Source organism: Haliotis asinina, chromosome 11 (genome assembly GCF_037392515.1).
Source record: "Haliotis asinina isolate JCU_RB_2024 chromosome 11, JCU_Hal_asi_v2, whole genome shotgun sequence".
Lineage (NCBI taxonomy): Eukaryota > Metazoa > Mollusca > Gastropoda > Lepetellida > Haliotidae > Haliotis > Haliotis asinina.
The window spans coordinates 29,798,317-29,818,954 of NC_090290.1; positions in this window are offsets into that span (position 1 = coordinate 29,798,317).

Sequence of the window (20,638 nt, forward strand, 5' to 3'; positions counted from 1 at the left end):
ATAGGTAAAAATGTGAATCGGAGCTACAGTTCTAAAAACCAGCTCAAATGATAGAGGAGAGTTCCTGATGGAGTGCTAGAGGGTCAACACACATTTTTCTGAAAGTCAAGTTTGGCACCCCAGGAAGGGTAATCCGGTGACAGGGTCATAGGGGATACATCATGTTTGGGGAATAGGTAAAAATGTGAATCGGACCTACAGCTCTCAAAACCAGCTCAAATGATAGAGGAGGGTTCTTGTTGGAGTGCTAGAGGGTCCAAACACAGTTTCGTGAAAGTCAACTTTGGCACCCGAGGAAGGGTAATCCCTTGAGAGGGAAATAGGGGATACATCATGGTTTCGAAATACGTACAAATGTGACTCGGAGCTACAGTTCTAAAAACCAGCTCAAATAATAGAGGAGGGTTCCTCATGGAGTGGTAGAGTGTACAAATACAGTTTCGTGAAGTTCAACTTTGGCACCAAAGGAAGGTTTATCCCTTGAAAGGGTCATAGTGGATACATCATGGTTTGGAAATAGGTAAAAATGTAAATAGGAGCTACTGTTCTATAAACCAGCTCAAATGATAGAGGAGGGTTCCTGATGGAGTGTTAGAGGGTCAAAACACAGTTTCGTGAACGTCAACTTTGGCACCCCAGGGAGGGTAATCAGTTCAAAGGGTAATAGTGGATACATCATGGTTTGGAAATAGGTAAAAATGTGAATCGGAGCTACAGCTCTCAAAACCAGCTCAAATGATAGAGGAGTGTTCCTGATGGAGTGCTAGAGGGTCCAAACACAGTTTCGTGAAAGTCAACTTTGGCATCCGAGGAAGGGTAATCCCGTGAGAGGGAAATAGGGGATACATCATGGTTTGGAAATAGGTACAAATGTGACTCGGAGCTACAGTTCTAAAAACCAGCTCAAATAATAGAGGAGGGTTCCTGATGGAGTGCTAGAGTGTACAAATACAGTTTTGTGAAGTTCAACTTTGGCATCCCAGGAAGGTTTTTCCCTTGAAAGGGTCATAGGGGATACATCATGGTTTGGAAATAGGTACAAATGTGAATCGGAGCTACAGCTCTCAAAACCAGCTCAAATGATAGAGGAGGGTTCCTGATGGAGTGCTAGAGGGTCCAAACTCAGTTTCGTGAAAGTCACATTTAGCACCCCAGGAATGGTAATCCCGTGAAAGGGTCATAGGGGATACATCATGGTTTGGAAATAGGTAAAATTTTGAATCGGAGCTACAGGTTTTAAAACCACCTCCAATGATAGAGGAGGGTTCCTGATGGAGTGCTAGAGGGTCCAAACACAGTTTTGTGAAAGTCAACTTTGGCACCCTAGAAAGGGTAATCCCGCGAAAGGGTCATGGGGGATACATCATGGTTTGGAAATAGGTAAAAATGTGAATCGGAGCTACAGTGCTCAAAACCAGCTCAAATGATAGAGGAGGGTTCCTGATGAAGTGCTAGACGGTCAACACACATCTTCGTGAAAGTCAACTTTGGCACCCGAGGGAGGGTAATCACGTGAAAGGGTCATGGGGGATACATCATGGTTTGGAAATAGGTAAAACTGTAAATCGGAGGTACAGTTCTTAAAACTAGATCAAATAATAGAGGAGGGTTCCTGATGGAGTGCTATAGTGTACAAACACAGTTTTGTGAAGGTCAACTTTGGCACCCCTTGAAGGGTAATAACGTGAAAGGGAAATAGGGGATACATCATGGTTTGGAAATAGGTAAAAATGTGAATCGGAGCTACAGGTTTTAAAACCAGCTCAAATGATAGAGGAGTGTTCCTGTTGGAGTGCTAGAGAGTCCAAACACTGTTTGGTGAAAGTCAACTTTGGCACCCAAGGAAGGGTAATCCCGTGAAAGGGTCATAGGGGATACACCATGGTTTGGAAATAGGTAAAAATGTGAATCGGAGCTACAGCTCTCAAAACCAGCTCAAATTATAGAGGAGGGTTCCTGATGGAGTGCTAGAGGGTCCAAACACAGTTTCGTGAAAGTCAAATTTAGCACCTGAGGAAGGGTAATCCCTTGAAAGGGTCATAGGGGATACATCATGGTTGGGAAATAGGTAAAAAGGGGAATCGGAGCTACAGCTTTTAAAACCAGCTCAAATGATAGAGGAGGGTTCCTGATGGAGTGCTAGAGGGTCAAAACACAGTTTTGTGAAAGTCAACTTTGGCACCCCAGGGAGGGTTATCCCTTGAAAGGGTAATAGTGGATACATCATGGTTTGGAAATAGGTAAAAATGTGAATCGGAGCCACAGCTCTAAAAACACCACCTCCAATGATAGAGGAGGGTTCCTGGTGGAGTGCTAGAGGTTTAAAACACAGTTTCGTGAAAGTCAACTTTGGCACCCCAAGAAGGGTAATCCCGTGAGAGGGAAATAGGGGATACATCATGGTTTGGAAATAGGTACAAATGTGACTCGGAGCTACATTTCTATAAACCAGCTCAAATGATAGAGGAGGGTTCCTGATGGAGTGTTAGAGGGTCAAAACACAGTTTCGTGAACGTCAACTTTGGCACCCCAGGGAGGTTAATCAGGTCAAAGGGTAATAGTGGATACATCATGGTTTGGAAATAGGTAAAAATGTGAATCGGAGCTACAGCTCTCAAAACCAGCTCAAATGATAGAGGAGTGTTCCTGATGGAGTGCTAGAGGGTCCAAACACAGTTTCGTGAAAGTCAACTTTGGCATCCGAGGAAGGGTAATCCCGTGAGAGGGAAATAGGGGATACATCATGGTTTGGAAATAGGTACAAATGTGACTCGGAGCTACAGTTCTAAAAACCAGCTCAAATAATAGAGGAGGGTTCCTCATGGAGTGCTAGAGTGTACAAATACAGTTTTGTGAAGTTCAACTTTGGCATCCGAGGAAGGTTTTTCCCTTGAAAGGGTCATAGGGGATACATCATGGTTTGGAAATAGGTACAAATGTGAATCGGAGCTACAGCTCTCAAAACCAGCTCAAATGATAGAGGAGGGTTCCTGATGGAGTGCTAGAGGGTCCAAACACAGTTTCGTGAAAGTCACATTTAGCACCCCAGGAATGGTAATCCCGTGAAAGGGTCATAGGGGATACATCATGGTTTGGAAACAGGTAAAATTTTGAATCGGAGCTACAGGTTTTAAAACCACCTCCAATGATAGAGGAGGGTTCCTGATGGAGTGCTAGAGGGTCCAAACACAGTTTTGTGAAAGTCAACTTTGGCACCCTAGAAAGGGTAATCCCGCGAAAGGGTCATGGGGGATACATCATGGTTTGGAAATAGGTAAAAATGTGAATCGGAGCTACAGTGCTCAAAACCAGCTCAAATGATAGAGGAGGGTTCCTGATGAAGTGCTAGACGGTCAACACACATCTTCGTGAAAGTCAACTTTGGCACCCGAGGGAGGGTAATCACGTGAAAGGGTCATGGGGGATACATCATGGTTTGGAAATAGGTAAAACTGTAAATCGGAGGTACAGTTCTTAAAACTAGATCAAATAATAGAGGAGGGTTCCTGATGGAGTGCTAGAGTGTACAAACACAGTATTGTGAAGGTCAACTTTGGCACCCCTTGAAGGGTAATCCCGTCAAAGGGTATAAGGGGATACATCATGGTTTGGAAATAGGTAAAAATGTGAATCGGAGCTACAGGTTTTAAAACCACCTCAAATGATAGAGGAGTGTTCCTGTTGGAGTGCTAGAGGGTCGAAACACTGTTTCGTGAAAGTCAGCTTTGGCACCCCAGGAAGGGTAATCCCGGGAAAGGGTAATAGTGGATACATCATGGTTTGGAAAAAGGTAAAAAGGTGAATCGGAGCTACAGGTTTTAAAACCAGCTCAAATGATAGAGGAGGGTTCCTGATGGAGCGCTAGAGGGTCCAAACACAAATTTGTCAAAGTCAACTTTGGCACCCCAGGAAGGGTAATCCCGTGAGAGTGTAATAGTGGAAACATCATGGTTTGGAAATAGGTGAAAAGGTGATTCGGAGCTACAGCTCTCAAAACCAGCTCAAATGATAGAGGAGGGTTCCTGATGGAGTGCTAGACGGTCAACACACAGCTTCGTGAAAGTCAACTTTGGCACTCGAGGGAGGGTAATCACGTGAAAGGGTCATGGGGGATACATCGTGGTTTGGAAATAGGTAAAACTGTGAATCGGAGGTGCAGTTCTCAAAACCAGCTCAAATAATAGAGGAGGGTTCCTGATGGAGTGCTGTAGTGTACAAACACAGTTTTGTGAAGGTCAACTTTGGCACCAAATGAAGGGTAATCCCGTGAAAGGGTAATAGGGGATACATCATGGTTTGGAAATAGGCAAAAATGTGAATCGGAGCTTCAGGTTTTAAAACCACCTCAAATGATAGGGGAGTGTTCCTGTTTTAGTGCTAGAGAGTCCAAACACTGTTTCGTGAAGGTCAACTTTGGCACCCCAGGAAGGGTAATCACGTGAAAGGGTAATAGTGGATATATCATGGTTTGGAAAAAGGTAAAAAGGTGAATCGGAGCTACAGGTTTTAAAACCAGCTCAAATGATAGAGGAGGGTTCCTGATGGAGTGTTAGAGGTTCCAAACACAAATTCGTCAAAGTCAACTTTGGCACCCCAGGGAGGGTTATCCCTTGAAAGGGTAATAGTGGATACATCATGGTTTGGAAATAGGTAAAAATGTGAATCGGAGCCACAGCTCTAAAAACACCACCTCCAATGATAGAGGAGGGTTCCTGGTGGAGTGCTAGAGGTTTAAAACACAGTTTCGTGAAAGTCAACTTTGGCACCCCAAGAAGGGTAATCCCGTGAGAGGGAAATAGGGGATACATCATGGTTTGGAAATAGGTACAAATGTGACTCGGAGCTACATTTCTATAAACCAGCTCAAATGATAGAGGAGGGTTCCTGATGGAGTGCTAGAGGGTCAAAACACAGTTTTGTGAAAGTCAACTTTGGCACCCCAGGGAGGGTTATCCCTTGAAAGGGTAATAGTGGATACATCATGGTTTGGAAATAGGTAAAAATGTGAATCGGAGCCACAGCTCTAAAAACACCACCTCCAATGATAGAGGAGGGTTCCTGGTGGAGTGCTAGAGGTTTAAAACACAGTTTCGTGAAAGTCAACTTTGGCACCCCAAGAAGGGTAATCCCGTGAGAGGGAAATAGGGGATACATCATGGTTTGGAAATAGGTACAAATGTGACTCGGAGCTACATTTCTATAAACCAGCTCAAATGATAGAGGAGGGTTCCTGATGGAGTGTTAGAGGGTCAAAACACAGTTTCGTGAACGTCAACTTTGGCACCCCAGGGAGGGTAATCAGGTCAAAGGGTAATAGTGGATACATCATGGTTTGGAAATAGGTAAAAATGTGAATCGGAGCTACAGCTCTCAAAACCACCTCAAATGATAGAGGAGTGTTCCTGATGGAGTGCTAGAGGGTCCAAACACAGTTTCGTGAAAGTCAACTTTGGCATCCGAGGAAGGGTAATCCCGTGAGAGGGAAATAGGGGATACATCATGGTTTGGAAATAGGTACAAATGTGACTCGGAGCTACAGTTCTTAAAACCAGCTCAAATAATAGAGGAGGGTTCCTCATGGAGTGCTAGAGTGTACAAATACAGTTTTGTGAAGTTCAACTTTGGCATCCGAGGAAGGTTTTTCCCTTGAAAGGGTCATAGGGGATACATCATGGTTTGGAAATAGGTACAAATGTGAATCGGAGCTACAGCTCTCAAAACCAGCTCAAATGATAGAGGAGGGTTCCTGATGGAGTGCTAGAGGGTCCAAACACAGTTTCGTGAAAGTCACATTTAGCACCCCAGGAATGGTAATCCCGTGAAAGGGTCATAGGGGATACATCATGGTTTGGAAATAGGTAAAATTATGAATCGGAGCTACAGGTTTTAAAACCACCTCCAATGATAGAGGAGGGTTCCTGATGGAGTGCTAGAGGGTCCAAACACAGTTTTGTGAAAGTCAACTTTGGCACCCTAGAAAGGGTAATCCCGCGAGAGGGTCATGGGGGATACATCATGGTTTGGAAATAGGTACAAATGTGAATCGGAGCTACAGTGCTCAAAACCAGCTCGAATGATAGAGGAGGGTTCCTGATGAAGTGCTAGACGGTCAACACACATCTTCGTGAAAGTCAACTTTGGCACCCGAGGGAGGGTAATCACGTGAAAGGGTCATGGGGGATACATCATGGTTTGGAAATAGGTAAAACTGTAAATCGGAGGTACAGTTCTATAAACCAGCTCAAATAATAGAGGAGGGTTCCTGATGGAGTGCTAGAGTGTACAAACACAGTTTTGTGAAGGTCAACTTTGGCACCCCTTGAAGGGTAATCCCGTCAAAGGGTATAAGGGGATACATCATGGTTTGGAAATAGGTAAAAATGTGAATCGGAGCTACAGGTTTTAAAACCACCTCAAATGATAGAGGAGTGTTCCTGTTGGAGTGCTAGAGGGTCGAAACACTGTTTCGTGAAAGTCAACTTTGGCACCCCAGGAAGGGTAATCCCGGGAAAGGGTAATAGTGGATACATCATGGTTTGGAAAAAGGTAAAAAGGTGAATCGGAGCTACAGGTTTTAAAACCAGCTCAAATGATAGAGGAGGGTTCCTGATGGAGTGCTAGACGGTCAACACACAGCTTCGTGAAAGTCAACTTTGGCACTCGAGGGAGGGTAATCACGTGAAAGGGTCATGCGGGATACATCATGGTTTGGAAATAGGTAAAACTGTGAATCGGAGGTGCAGTTCTCAAAACCAGCTCAAATAATAGAGGAGGGTTCCTGATGGAGTGCTGTAGTGTACAAACACAGTTTTGTGAAGGTCAACTTTGGCACCAAATGAAGGGTAATCCCGTGAAAGGGTAATAGGGGATACATCATGGTTTGGAAATAGGTAAAAATGTGAATCGGAGCTACAGGTTTTAAAACCCCCTCAAATGATAGGGGAGTGTTCCTGTTGGAGTGCTAGAGAGTCCAAACACTGTTTCGTGAAGGTCAACTTTGGCACCCCAGGAAGGGTAATCACGTGAAAGGGTCATAGGGGATACATCATGGTTTGGAAATAGGTAAAAATGTGAATCGGAGCTACAGGTTTTAAAACCAGCTCAAATGATAGAGGAGGGTTCCTGATGGAGTGTTAGAGGTTCCAAACACAAATTCGTCAAAGTCAACTTTGGCACCCCAGGAAGGGTAATCCCGTGAGAGTATAATAGTGGATACATCATGGTTTGGAAATAGGTAAAAATGTGAATAGGAGGTACAGATGTCAAAACCAGCTCAAATGATAGAGGAGGGTTCCTGATGGACTGCTAGAGTGTACAAACACAGTTTCGTGAAAGTCAACTTTGGCACCCCAGGAAGGGTAGTCCCGTGAAAGAGTCATAGGGGATACATCATGGTTGGGAAAAAGGTAAAAACAGGAATCGGAGCTACAGTTTACAAAACCAGCTCAAATGATAGAGGAGGGTTCCTGATGGAGTGCTAGACGGTGAACACACAGCTTCCTGAAAGTCAACTTTGGCACCCCAGGAAAGGTAATAGCATGAAAGGGTCATGGGGGATACATCATGGTTTGGAAATAGGTAAAACTGTGAATCGGAGGTACAGTTCTTAAAACCAGATCAAATAATAGAGGAGGGTTTGTGACGGAGTGCTAGAGTGTACAAACACTGTTTCGTGAAAGTCAGCTTTGGCACCCCAGGAAGGGTAATCCCGTGAAAGGGTAATAGTGGATACATCATGGTTTGGAAAAAGGTAAAAAGGTGAAACGGAGCTACAGGTTTTAAAACCAGCTCAAATGATAGAGGACTGTCCAGATGGAGTGCTAGAGATTTAACAAACAGCTTCGTGAAGGTCAACTTTGGCACCCCAGGAAGGGTAATTCAGTGAAAGGGAAATAGGGGATACATCATGGTTTGGAAATAGGTAAAAATGTGAATCGGACCACAGTTCTCAAAACCAGTTCAAATGATAGAGGAGGGTTCCTGATGGAGTGCTAGAGTGTACAAACACAGTTTTGTGAAGGTCAACTTTGGCACCCCTTGAAGGGTAGTCACGTGAAAGGGAAATAGTGGATACATCATGGTTTGGAAATAGGTAAAAATGTGAATCGGAGCTACAGGTTTTAAAACCAGCTCAAATGATAGAGGAGTGTTCCTGTTGGAGTGCTAGAGAGTCCAAACACTGTTTGGTGAAAGTCAACTTTGGCACCCAAGGAAGGGTAATCCCGTGAAATTGTCATAGGGGATACACCATGGTTTGGAAATAGGTAAAAATGTGAATCGGAGCTACAGCTCTCAAAACCAGCTCAAATGATAGAGGAGGGTTCCTGATGGAGTGCTAGAGGGTCCAAACACAGTTTCGTGAAAGTCAAATTTAGCACCTGAGGAAGGGTAATCCCTTGAAAGGGTCATAGGGGATACATCATGGTTTGGAAATAGGTAAAAATGTAAATAGGAGCTACAGTTTTATAAACCAGCTCAAATGATAGAGGAGGGTTCCTGATGGAGTGCTAGAGGGTCAAAACACAGTTTTGTGAAAGTCAACTTTGGCACCCCAGGGAGGGTTATCCCTTGAAAGGGTAATAGTGGATACATCATGGTTTGGAAATAGGTAAAAATGTGAATCGGAGCCGCAGATCTAAAAACACCACCTCCAATGATAGAGGAGGGTTCCTGGTGGAGTGCTAGAGGTTTAAAACACAGTTTCGTGAAAGTCAACTTTGGCACCCCAAGAAAGGTAATCCCGTGAGAGGGAAATAGGGGATACATCATGGTTTGGAAATAGGTACAAATGTGACTCGGAGCTACATTTCTATAAACCAGCTCAAATGATAGAGGAGGGTTCCTCATGGAGTGCTAGAGGGTCCAAACACAGTTTCGTGAAAGTCAACTTTGGCACCCGAGGAAGGGTAATGCCGTGAAAGCGTCATAGTTGATACATCATGGTTTGGAAATAGGTAAAAATGTAAATAGGAGCTACAGTTCTATAAACCAGCTCAAATGATAGAGGAGGGTTCTTGATGGAGTGTTAGAGGGTCAAAACACAGTTTCGTGAACGTCAACTTTGGCACCCCAGGGAGGGTAATCAGGTCAAAGGGTAATAGTGGATACGTCATGGTTGGGAAATAGGTAAAAAGGGGAATCGGAGCTACAGCTCTCAAAACCAGCTCAAATGATAAAGGAGGGTTCCTGTTTATAGTGCTAGAGGGTCAGCACACATTTTTCTGAAAGTCAACTTTGGCACCCCAGGAAGGGTAATCCGGTGACAGGGTGATAGGGGATACATCATGTTTGGGGAATAGGTAAAAATGTGAATCGGAGCTACAGCTCTCAAAACCAGGTCAAATGATAGAGGAGGGTTCCTGTTGGAGTGCTAGAGGGTCAACACACATTTTTGTGAAAGTCAGCTTTGGCACCAGAGGAAGGGAAATCCCTTCAAAGGGTCATAGGGGATACATCATGGTGTGGAAATAGGTAAAAAGGGGAATCGGAGCTACAGCTCTCAAAACCAGCTCAAATGATAGAGGAGGGTTCCTGATGGAGTGCTAGAGGGTCCAAACACAGTTTCGTGAAAGTCAACTTTGGCACACCAAGAAGGGTAATCCCGTGAAAGTATAATAGTGGATACATCATGGTTTGGAAATAGGTAAAAAAGTGAATCGGAGCTACAGGTTTTAAAACCAGCTCAAATGATAGAGGAGGGTTCCTGATGGAGTGCTAGAGGGTCCAAACACAGTTTCGTGAAAGTCAACTTTGGCACCCCAAGAAGGGTAATCCTGTGAGAGGGAAATAGGGGATACATCATGGTCTGGAAATAGGTAAAAATGTGAATCGGAGCTACAGCTCAAAAAACACCACCTCCAATGATAGAGGAGGGTTCCTGATGGAGTGCTAGAGGTTTAAAACACAGTTTCGTGAAAGTCAACTTTGGCACCCCAAGAAGGGTAATCCCGTGAGAGGGAAATAAGGGATACATCATGGTTTGGAAATAGGTAAAAATGTAAATAGGAGCTACAGTTTTATAAACCAGCTCAAATGATAGAGGAGGGTTCCTGATGGAGTGCTAGAGGGTCAAAACACAGTTTCGTGAACGTCAACTTTGGCACCCCAGGGAGGGTAATCAGGTCAAAGGGTAATATTGGATACATCATGGTTTGGAAATAGGTAAAATGTGAAGTGGAGCTACAGCTCTCAAAACCACCTCAAATGATAGAGGAGGGTTCCTGATGGAGTGCTAGAGGGTCCAAACACAGTTTCGTGAACGTGAACTTTGGCACCCGAGGTAGGGTAATCCCGTGAGAGGGAAATAGGGGATACATCATGGTTTGGAAATAGGTACAAATGTGACTCGGAGTTACAGTTCTAAAAACCAGCTCAAATAATAGAGGAGGGTTCCTGATGGAGTGCTAGCGTGTACAAATACAGTTTTGTGAAATTAAACTTTGGCACCAATGGAAGGTTCATCACTTGAAAGGGTCATAGTGGATACATCATGGTTTGGAAATAGGTAAAAATGTAAATAGGAGCTACAGTTCTATAAACCAGCTCAAATGATAGAGGAGGGTTCCTGATTTAGTGCTAGAGGGTCCAAACACAGTTTCGTGAAAGTCAAATTTAGCACCTGAGGAAGGGTAATCCCGTGAAAGTATAATAGTGGATACATCATGGTTTGGAAATAGGTAAAAATGTGAATAGGAGCTACAGGTTTTAGAACCAGCTCAAATGATAGAGGAGGGTTCCTGATGGAGTGCTAGAGGGTCAAAACACAGTTTCCTGAAAGTCAACTTTGGCACCCCAGGGAGGGTTATCCCTTGAAAGGGTAATAGTGGATACATCATGGTTTGGAAATAGGTAAAAATGTGAATCGGAGCTACAGCTCTAAAAACACCACCTCCAATGATAGAGGAGGGTTCCTGGTGGAGTGCTAGAGGTTTAAAACACAGTTTCGTGAAAGTCAACTTTGGCACCCCAGGAAGGGTAATCCCGTGAGAGGGAAATAGCGGATACATCATGGTTTGGAAATAGGTACAAATGTGACTCGGAGCTACAGTTCTATAAACCAGCTCAAATGATAGAGGAGGGTTCCTGATGGAGTGCTAGAGGGTCCAAACACAGTTTCGTGAAAGTCAACTTTGGCACCCGAGGAAGGGTAATCCTGTGAAAGGGTCATAGTGGATACATCATGGTTTGGAAATAGGTAAAATTGTAAATAGGAGCTACAGTTCTATAAACCAGCTCAGATGATAGAGGAGGGTTCCTGATGGAGTGTTAGAGGGTCAAAACACAGTTTCGTGAACGTCAACTTTGGCACAACATAAAGGGTAATCAGGTGAAAGGGTAATAGTGGATACATCACGGTTTGGAAATAGGTAAAATGTGAATTGGTGCTACAGCTCTCAAAACCCCCTCAAATGATAGAGGAGGGTTCCTGATGGAGTGCTAGAGGGTCCAAACACAGTTTCGTGAACGTGAACTTTGGCACCCGAGGAAGAGTAATCCGTGAGAGGGAAATAGGGGATACATCATGGTTTCGAAATACGTACAAATGTGACTCGGAGCTACAGTTCTAAAAACCAGCTCAAATAATAGAGGAGGGTTCCTGATGGAGTGCTAGAGTGTACAAATAAAGTTTTGTGAAGTTCAACTTTGGCACCAATGGAAGGTTCATCCCTTGAAAGGGTCATAGTGGATACATCATGGTTTGGAAATAGGTAAAAATGTAAGTAGGAGCTACAGTTCTATAAACAAGCTCAAATGATAGAGGAGGGTTCCTGATGGAGTGCTAGAGGGTCCAAACACAGTTTCGTGAAAGTCAAATTTAGCACCTGAGGAAGGGTAATCCCGTGAAAGTATAATAGTGGATACATTATGGTTGGGAAATAGGTGAAAAGGGGAATCGGAGCTACAGCTCTCAAAATCAGCTCAAATGTTAGAGGAGGGTTCCTGATGGAGTGTTAGAGGGTCAAAACACAGTTTCGTGAAAGTCAACTTTGGCACCCCAGGGAGGTTGATCAGGTCAAAGGGTAATAGTGGATACATCATGGTTTGGAAACAGGTAAAAATGTGAATCGCAGCTACAGCTCTCAAAACCACCTCAAATGATAGAGGAGGGTTCCTGATGGAGTGCTAGAGACTCAAAACTCAGTTTCGTGAAAGTCAACTTCGGCACCCGAGGAAGGGTAATCCCGTGAAAGAGTCATAGGGGATACATCATGGTTTGGAAATAGGTAAAAATGTGAATCGGAGGAACAGATCTTAAAACCAGCTCAAATGATAGAGGAGAGTTCCTGATGGAGTGCTAGAGGGTCAACACACATTTTTCTGAAAGTCAAGTTTGGCACCCCAGGAAGGGTAATCCGGTGACAGGGTCATAGGGGATACATCATGTTTGGGGAATAGGTAAAAATGTGAATCCGACCTACAGCTCTCAAAACCAGCTCAAATGATAGAGGAGGGTTCTTGTTGGAGTGCTAGAGGGTCCAAACACAGTTTCGTGAAAGTCAACTTTGGCACCCGAGGAAGGGTAATCCCGTGAGAGGGAAATAGGGGATACATCATGATTTCGAAATACGTACAAATGTGACTCGGAGCTACAGTTCTAAAAACCAGCTCAAATAATAGAGGAGGGTTCCTCATGGAGTGGTAGAGTGTACAAATACAGTTTCGTGAAGTTCAACCTTTTCACCAAAGGAAGGTTTATCCCTTGAAAGGGTCATAGTGGACACATCATGGTTTGGAAGTAGGTAAAAATGTAAATAGGAGCTACTGTTCTATAAACCAGCTCAAATGATAGAGGAGGGTTCCTGATGGAGTGTTAGAGGGTCAAAACACAGTTTCGTGAACGTCAACTTTGGCACCCCAGGGAGGGTAATCAGGTCAAAGGGTAATAGTGGATACATCATGGTTTGGAAATAGGTAAAAATGTGAATCGGAGCTACAGCTCTCAGAACCCCCTCAAATGATAAAGGAGGGTTCCTGATGGAGTGCTAGAGGGTCCAAACACAGTTTCGTGAAAGTCAAATTTAGCACCTGAGGAAGGGTAATCCCGTGAAAGTATAATAGTGGATACATTATGGTTGGGTAATAGGTGAAAAGGGGAATCGGAGCTACAGCCCTCAAAATCAGCTCAAATGTTAGAGGAGGGTTCCTGATGGAGTGTTAGAGGGTCAAAACACAGTTTCGTGAAAGTCAACTTTGGCACCCCAGGGAGGTTGATCAGGTCAAAGGGTAATAGTGGATACATCATGGTTTGGAAACAGGTAAAAATGTGAATCGCAGCTACAGCTCTCAAAACCACCTCAAATGATAGAGGAGGGTTCCTGATGGAGTGCTAGAGAGTCAAAACTCAGTTTCGTGAAAGTCAACTTCGGCACCCGAGGGAGGGTAATCCCGTGAAAGAGTCATAGGGGATACATCATGGTTTGGAAATAGGTAAAAATGTGAATCGGAGGAACAGATCTTAAAACCAGCTCAAATGATAGAGGAGAGTTCCTGATGGAGTGCTAGAGGGTCAACACACATTTTTCTGAAAGTCAAGTTTGGCACCCCAGGAAGGGTAATCCGGTGACAGGGTCATAGGGGATACATCATGTTTGGGGAATAGGTAAAAATGTGAATCCGACCTACAGCTCTCAAAACCAGCTCAAATGTCAGAGGAGGGTTCTTGTTGGAGTGCTAGAGGGTCCAAACACAGTTTCCTGAAAGTCAACTTTGGCACCCGAGGAAGGGTAATCGCTTGAGAGGGAAATAGGGGATACATCATGGTTTCGAAATACGTACAAATGTGACTCGGAGCTACAGTTCTAAAAACCAGCTCAAATAATAGAGGAGGGTTCCTCATGGAGTGGTAGAGTGTACAAATACAGTTTCGTGAAGTTCAACCTTTTCACCAAAGGAAGGTTTATCCCTTGAAAGGGTCATATTGGACACATCATGGCTTGGAAGTAGGTAAAAATGTAAATAGGAGCTACTGTTCTATAAACCAGCTCAAATGATAGAGGAGGGTTCCTGATGGAGTGTTAGAGGGTCAAAACACAGTTTCGTGAACGTCAACTTTGGCACCCCAGGGAGGGTAATCAGGTCAAAGGGTAATAGTGGATACATCATGGTTTGGAAATAGGTAAAAATGTGAATCGGAGCTACAGCTCTCAGAACCCCCTCAAATGATAAAGGAGGGTTCCTGATGGAGTGCTAGAGGGTCCAAACACAGTTTCGTGAAAGTCAAATTTAGCACCTGAGGAAGGGTAATCCCGTGAAAGTATAATAGTGGATACATCATGGTTTGGAAATAGGTAAAAATGTGAATCGGAGCTACAGGTTTTAAAACCAGCTCAGATGATAGAGGAGCGTTCCTGATGGAGTGCTAGAGGGTCCAAACACATTTTTCTGAAAGTCAAGTTTGGCACCCCAGGAAGGGTAATCCGGTGACAGGGTCATAGGGGATACATCATGTTTGGGGAATAGGTAAAAATGTGAATCGGACCTACAGCTCTCAAAACCAGCTCAAATGATAGAGGAGGGTTCTTGTTGGAGTGGTAGAGGGTCAATACACACTTTTGTGAAAATCACCTTTGCCACCAGAGGAAGGGAAATCCTGTGAAAGGGTCATAGGGGATACATCATGGTTGGGAAATAGGCAAAAAGGGGAATCGGAGGTACAGCTCTCAAAACCAGCTCAAATGATAGAGGAGGGTTCTTGTTGGAGTGCTAGATGGTCAAAACACAGTTTCGTGAAAGTCAACTTTGGCACCCCAGGAAGGGTAATCCCGTGAAAGGGTCATAGGGGATACATCATGGTTTCGAAATAGGTACAAATGTGAATCGGAGCTACAGCTCTCACAACCAGCTCAAATGATAGAGGAGGGTTCCTGATGGAGTGCTAGAGGGTCCAAACTCAGTTTCGTGAAAGTCAACTTTGGCATCCGAGGAAGGGTAATCCCGTGAAAGGGCCATGAGGGATACATCATGGTTTGGAAATAGGTAAAAAGGGGAATCGCAGGTACAGATCTTAAAACCAGCTCAAATGAGAGAGGAGAGTTCCTGATGGAGTGCTAGAGGGTCAACACACATTTTTCTGAAAGTCAAGTTTGGCACCCCAGGAAGGGTAATCCGGTGACAGGGTCATAGGGGATACATCATGTTTGGGGAATAGGTAAAAATGTGAATCGGAGCTACAGCTCTCAAAACCAGCTCAAATGATAGAGGAGTGTTCCTGATGGAGTGCCATAGGGTCCAAACACAGTTTCGTGAAAGTCAACTTTGGCACCCGAGGAAGGGTAATCCCGTGAGAGGGAAATAGGGGATACATCATGGTTTGGAAATAGGTACAAATGTGACTCGGAGCTACAGTTCTAAAAACCAGCTCAAATAATAGAGGAGGGTTCCTCATGGAGTGCTAGAGTGTACAAATACAGTTTTGTGAAGTTCAACTTTGGCATCCGAGGAAGGTTTTTCCCTTGAAAGGGTCATAGGGGATACATCATGGTTTGGAAATAGGTACAAATGTGAATCGGAGCTACAGCTCTCAAAACCAGCTCAAATGATAGAGGAGGGTTCCTGATGGAGTGCTAGAGGGTCCAAACACAGTTTCGTGAAAGTCAACTTTGGCACCCCAGAAAGGGTAATCAGGTGAAAGGGTAATAGCGGATCCATCATTCTTTGGAAATAGGTAAAATGTGAATCAGAGCTACAGCTCTCAAAACCACCTCAAATGATAGAGGAGGGTTCCTGATGGAGTGCTAGAGGGTCCAAACACAGTTTCGTGAAAGTCACATTTAGCAACCCAGGAATGGTAATCCCATGAAAGGGTCATAGGGGATACATCATGGTTTGGAAATAGGTAAAATTTTGAATCGGAGCTACAGGTTTTAAAACCACCTCCAATGATAGAGGAGGGTTCGTGATGGAGTGCTAGAGGGTCCAAACACAGTTTTATGAAAGTCAACTTTGGCACCCCAGGAAGGGTAATCCCTTAAAAGGGTCATAGGGGATACATCATGGTTGGGAAATAGGCAAAAATGTGAATCGGAGCTACAGCTCTCAAAACCAGCTCAAATGATAGAGGAGGGTTCCTGATGGAGTGCTAGAGGGTCAAAACACAGTTTCGTGAAAGTCAACTTTGGCATCCCAGGAAGGGTAATCCCGTGAGAGGGAAATAGGGGATACATCATGGTTTGGAAATAGGTAAAAATGTGAATCGGAGCTACAGCTCTCAAAACCAGCTCAAATGTCAGAGGAGGGTTCCTGATGGAGTGCTAGAGGGTCCAAACACAGTTTCGTGAAAGTCACATTTAGCACCCCAGGAATGGTAATCCCGTGAAAGGGTCATAGGGATTACATCATGGTTTGGAAATAGGTAAAAATGTGAATCGGAGCTACAGCTCTCAAAACCAGCTCAAATGATAGAGGAGGGTTCCTGTTGGAGTGCTAGAGGGTCAACACACATTCTTGTGAAAGTCAGCTTTGGCACCCCAGGGAGGGTAATCCCGTGAAAGAGTCATAGGGGATACATCATGGTTTGGAAATAGGTAAAAATGTGAATCGGAGGAACAGATCTTAAAACCAGCTCAAATGATAGAGGAGGGTTCCTGATGGAGTGCTAGAGGGTCAAAACACAGTTTCGTGAAAGTCAACTTTGGCATCCCAGGAAGGGTAATCCCGTGAGAGGGAAATAGGGGATACATCATGGTTTGGAAATAGGTAAAAATGTGAATCGGAGCTACAGCTCTCAAAACCAGCTCAAATGTCAGAGGAGGGTTCCTGATGGAGTGCTAGAGGGTCAAAACACAGTTTCGTGAAAGTCAACTTTGGCATCCCAGGAAGGGTAATCCCGTGAGAGGGAAATAGGGGATACATCATGGTTTGGAAATAGGTAAAAATGTGAATCGGAGCTACAGCTCTCAAAACCAGCTCAAATGTCAGAGGAGGGTTCCTGATGGAGTGCTAGAGGGTCCAAACACAGTTTCGTGAAAGTCACATTTAGCACCCCAGGAATGGTAATCCCGTGAAAGGGTCATAGGGATTACATCATGGTTTGGAAATAGGTAAAAATGTGAATCGGAGCTACAGCTCTCAAAACCAGCTCAAATGATAGAGGAGGGTTCCTGTTGGAGTGCTAGAGGGTCAACACACATTCTTGTGAAAGTCAGCTTTGGCACCCCAGGAAGGGTAATCCCTTAAAAGGGTCATAGGGGATACATCATGGTTGGGAAATAGGCAAAAATGTGAATCGGAGCTACAGCTCTCAAAACCAGCTCAAATGATAGAGGAGGGTTCCTGATGGAGTGCTAGAGGGTCAAAACACAGTTTCGTGAAAGTCAACTTTGGCATCCCAGGAAGGGTAATCCCGTGAGAGGGAAATAGGGGATACATCATGGTTTGGAAATAGGTAAAAATGTGAATCGGAGCTACAGCTCTCAAAACCAGCTCAAATGTCAGAGGAGGGTTCCTGATGGAGTGCTAGAGGGTCCAAACACAGTTTCGTGAAAGTCACATTTAGCACCCCAGGAATGGTAATCCCGTGAAAGGGTCATAGGGATTACATCATGGTTTGGAAATAGGTAAAAATGTGAATCGGAGCTACAGCTCTCAAAACCAGCTCAAATGATAGAGGAGGGTTCCTGTTGGAGTGCTAGAGGGTCAACACACATTCTTGTGAAAGTCAGCTTTGGCACCCCAGGAAGGGTAATCCCTTAAAAGGGTCATAGGGGATACATCATGGTTGGGAAATAGGCAAAAATGTGAATCGGAGCTACAGCTCTCAAAACCAGCTCAAATGATAGAGGAGGGTTCCTGATGGAGTGCTAGAGGGTCAAAACACAGTTTCGTGAAAGTCAACTTTGGCATCCCAGGAAGGGTAATCCCGTGAGAGGGAAATAGGGGATACATCATGGTTGGGAAATAGGCAAAAAGGGGAATCGGAGGTACAGCTCTCAAAACCAGCTCAAATGATAGAGGAGGGTTCTTGTTGGAGTGCTAGATGGTCAAAACACAGTTTCGTGAAAGTCAACTTTGGCACCCCAGGAAGGGTAATCCCGTGAAAGGGTCATAGGGGATACATCATGGTTTCGAAATAGGTACAAATGTGAATCGGAGCTACAGCTCTCACAACCAGCTCAAATGATAGAGGAGGGTTCCTGATGGAGTGCTAGAGGGTCCAAACTCAGTTTCGTGAAAGTCAACTTTGGCATCCGAGGAAGGGTAATCCCGTGAAAGGGCCATGAGGGATACATCATGGTTTGGAAATAGGTAAAAAGGGGAATCGCAGGTACAGATCTTAAAACCAGCTCAAATGAGAGAGGAGAGTTCCTGATGGAGTGCTAGAGGGTCAACACACATTTTTCTGAAAGTCAAGTTTGGCACCCCAGGAAGGGTAATCCGGTGACAGGGTCATAGGGGATACATCATGTTTGGGGAATAGGTAAAAATGTGAATCCGACCTACAGCTCTCAAAACCAGCTCAAATGATAGAGGAGGGTTCTTGTTGGAGTGCTAGAGGGTCCAAACACAGTTTCCTGAAAGTCAACTTTGGCACCCGAGGAAGGGTAATCGCTTGAGAGGGAAATAGGGGATACATCATGGTTTCGAAATACGTACAAATGTGACTCGGAGCTACAGTTCTAAAAACCAGCTCAAATAATAGAGGAGGGTTCCTCATGGAGTGGTAGAGTGTACAAATACAGTTTCGTGAAGTTCAACCTTTTCACCAAAGGAAGGTTTATCCCTTGAAAGGGTCATATTGGACACATCATGGCTTGGAAGTAGGTAAAAATGTAAATAGGAGCTACTGTTCTATAAACCAGCTCAAATGATAGAGGAGGGTTCCTGATGGAGTGTTAGAGGGTCAAAACACAGTTTCGTGAACGTCAACTTTGGCACCCCAGGGAGGGTAATCAGGTCAAAGGGTAATAGTGGATACATCATGGTTTGGAAATAGGTAAAAATGTGAATCGGAGCTACAGCTCTCAGAACCCCCTCAAATGATAAAGGAGGGTTCCTGATGGAGTGCTAGAGGGTCCAAACACAGTTTCGTGAAAGTCAAATTTAGCACCTGAGGAAGGGTAATCCCGTGAAAGTATAATAGTGGATACATCATGGTTTGGAAATAGGTAAAAATGTGAATCGGAGCTACAGGTTTTAAAACCAGCTCAGATGATAGAGGAGCGTTCCTGATGGAGTGCTAGAGGGTCCAAACACATTTTTCTGAAAGTCAAGTTTGGCACCCCAGGAAGGGTAATCCGGTGACAGGGTCATAGGGGATACATCATGTTTGGGGAATAGGTAAAAATGTGAATCGGACCTACAGCTCTCAAAACCAGCTCAAATGATAGAGGAGGGTTCTTGTTGGAGTGGTAGAGGGTCAATACACACTTTTGTGAAAATCACCTTTGCCACCAGAGGAAGGGAAATCCTGTGAAAGGGTCATAGGGGATACATCATGGTTGGGAAATAGGCAAAAAGGGGAATCGGAGGTACAGCTCTCAAAACCAGCTCAAATGATAGAGGAGGGTTCTTGTTGGAGTGCTAGATGGTCAAAACACAGTTTCGTGAAAGTCAACTTTGGCACCCCAGGAAGGGTAATCCCGTGAAAGGGTCATAGGGGATACATCATGGTTTCGAAATAGGTACAAATGTGAATCGGAGCTACAGCTCTCACAACCAGCTCAAATGATAGAGGAGGGTTCCTGATGGAGTGCTAGAGGGTCCAAACTCAGTTTCGTGAAAGTCAACTTTGGCATCCGAGGAAGGGTAATCCCGTGAAAGGGCCATGAGGGATACATCATGGTTTGGAAATAGGTAAAAAGGGGAATCGCAGGTACAGATCTTAAAACCAGCTCAAATGAGAGAGGAGAGTTCCTGATGGAGTGCTAGAGGGTCAACACACATTTTTCTGAAAGTCAAGTTTGGCACCCCAGGAAGGGTAATCCGGTGACAGGGTCATAGGGGATACATCATGTTTGGGGAATAGGTAAAAATGTGAATCGGAGCTACAGCTCTCAAAACCAGCTCAAATGATAGAGGAGTGTTCCTGATGGAGTGCCATAGGGTCCAAACACAGTTTCGTGAAAGTCAACTTTGGCACCCGAGGAAGGGTAATCCCGTGAGAGGGAAATAGGGGATACATCATGGTTTGGAAATAGGTACAAATGTGACTCGGAGCTACAGTTCTAAAAACCAGCTCAAATAATAGAGGAGGGTTCCTCATGGAGTGCTAGAGTGTACAAATACAGTTTTGTGAAGTTCAACTTTGGCATCCGAGGAAGGTTTTTCCCTTGAAAGGGTCATAGGGGATACATCATGGTTTGGAAATAGGTACAAATGTGAATCGGAGCTACAGCTCTCAAAACCAGCTCAAATGATAGAGGAGGGTTCCTGATGGAGTGCTAGAGGGTCCAAACACAGTTTCGTGAAAGTCAACTTTGGCACCCCAGAAAGGGTAATCAGGTGAAAGGGTAATAGCGGATCCATCATTCTTTGGAAATAGGTAAAATGTGAATCAGAGCTACAGCTCTCAAAACCACCTCAAATGATAGAGGAGGGTTCCTGATGGAGTGCTAGAGGGTCCAAACACAGTTTCGTGAAAGTCACATTTAGCAACCCAGGAATGGTAATCCCATGAAAGGGTCATAGGGGATACATCATG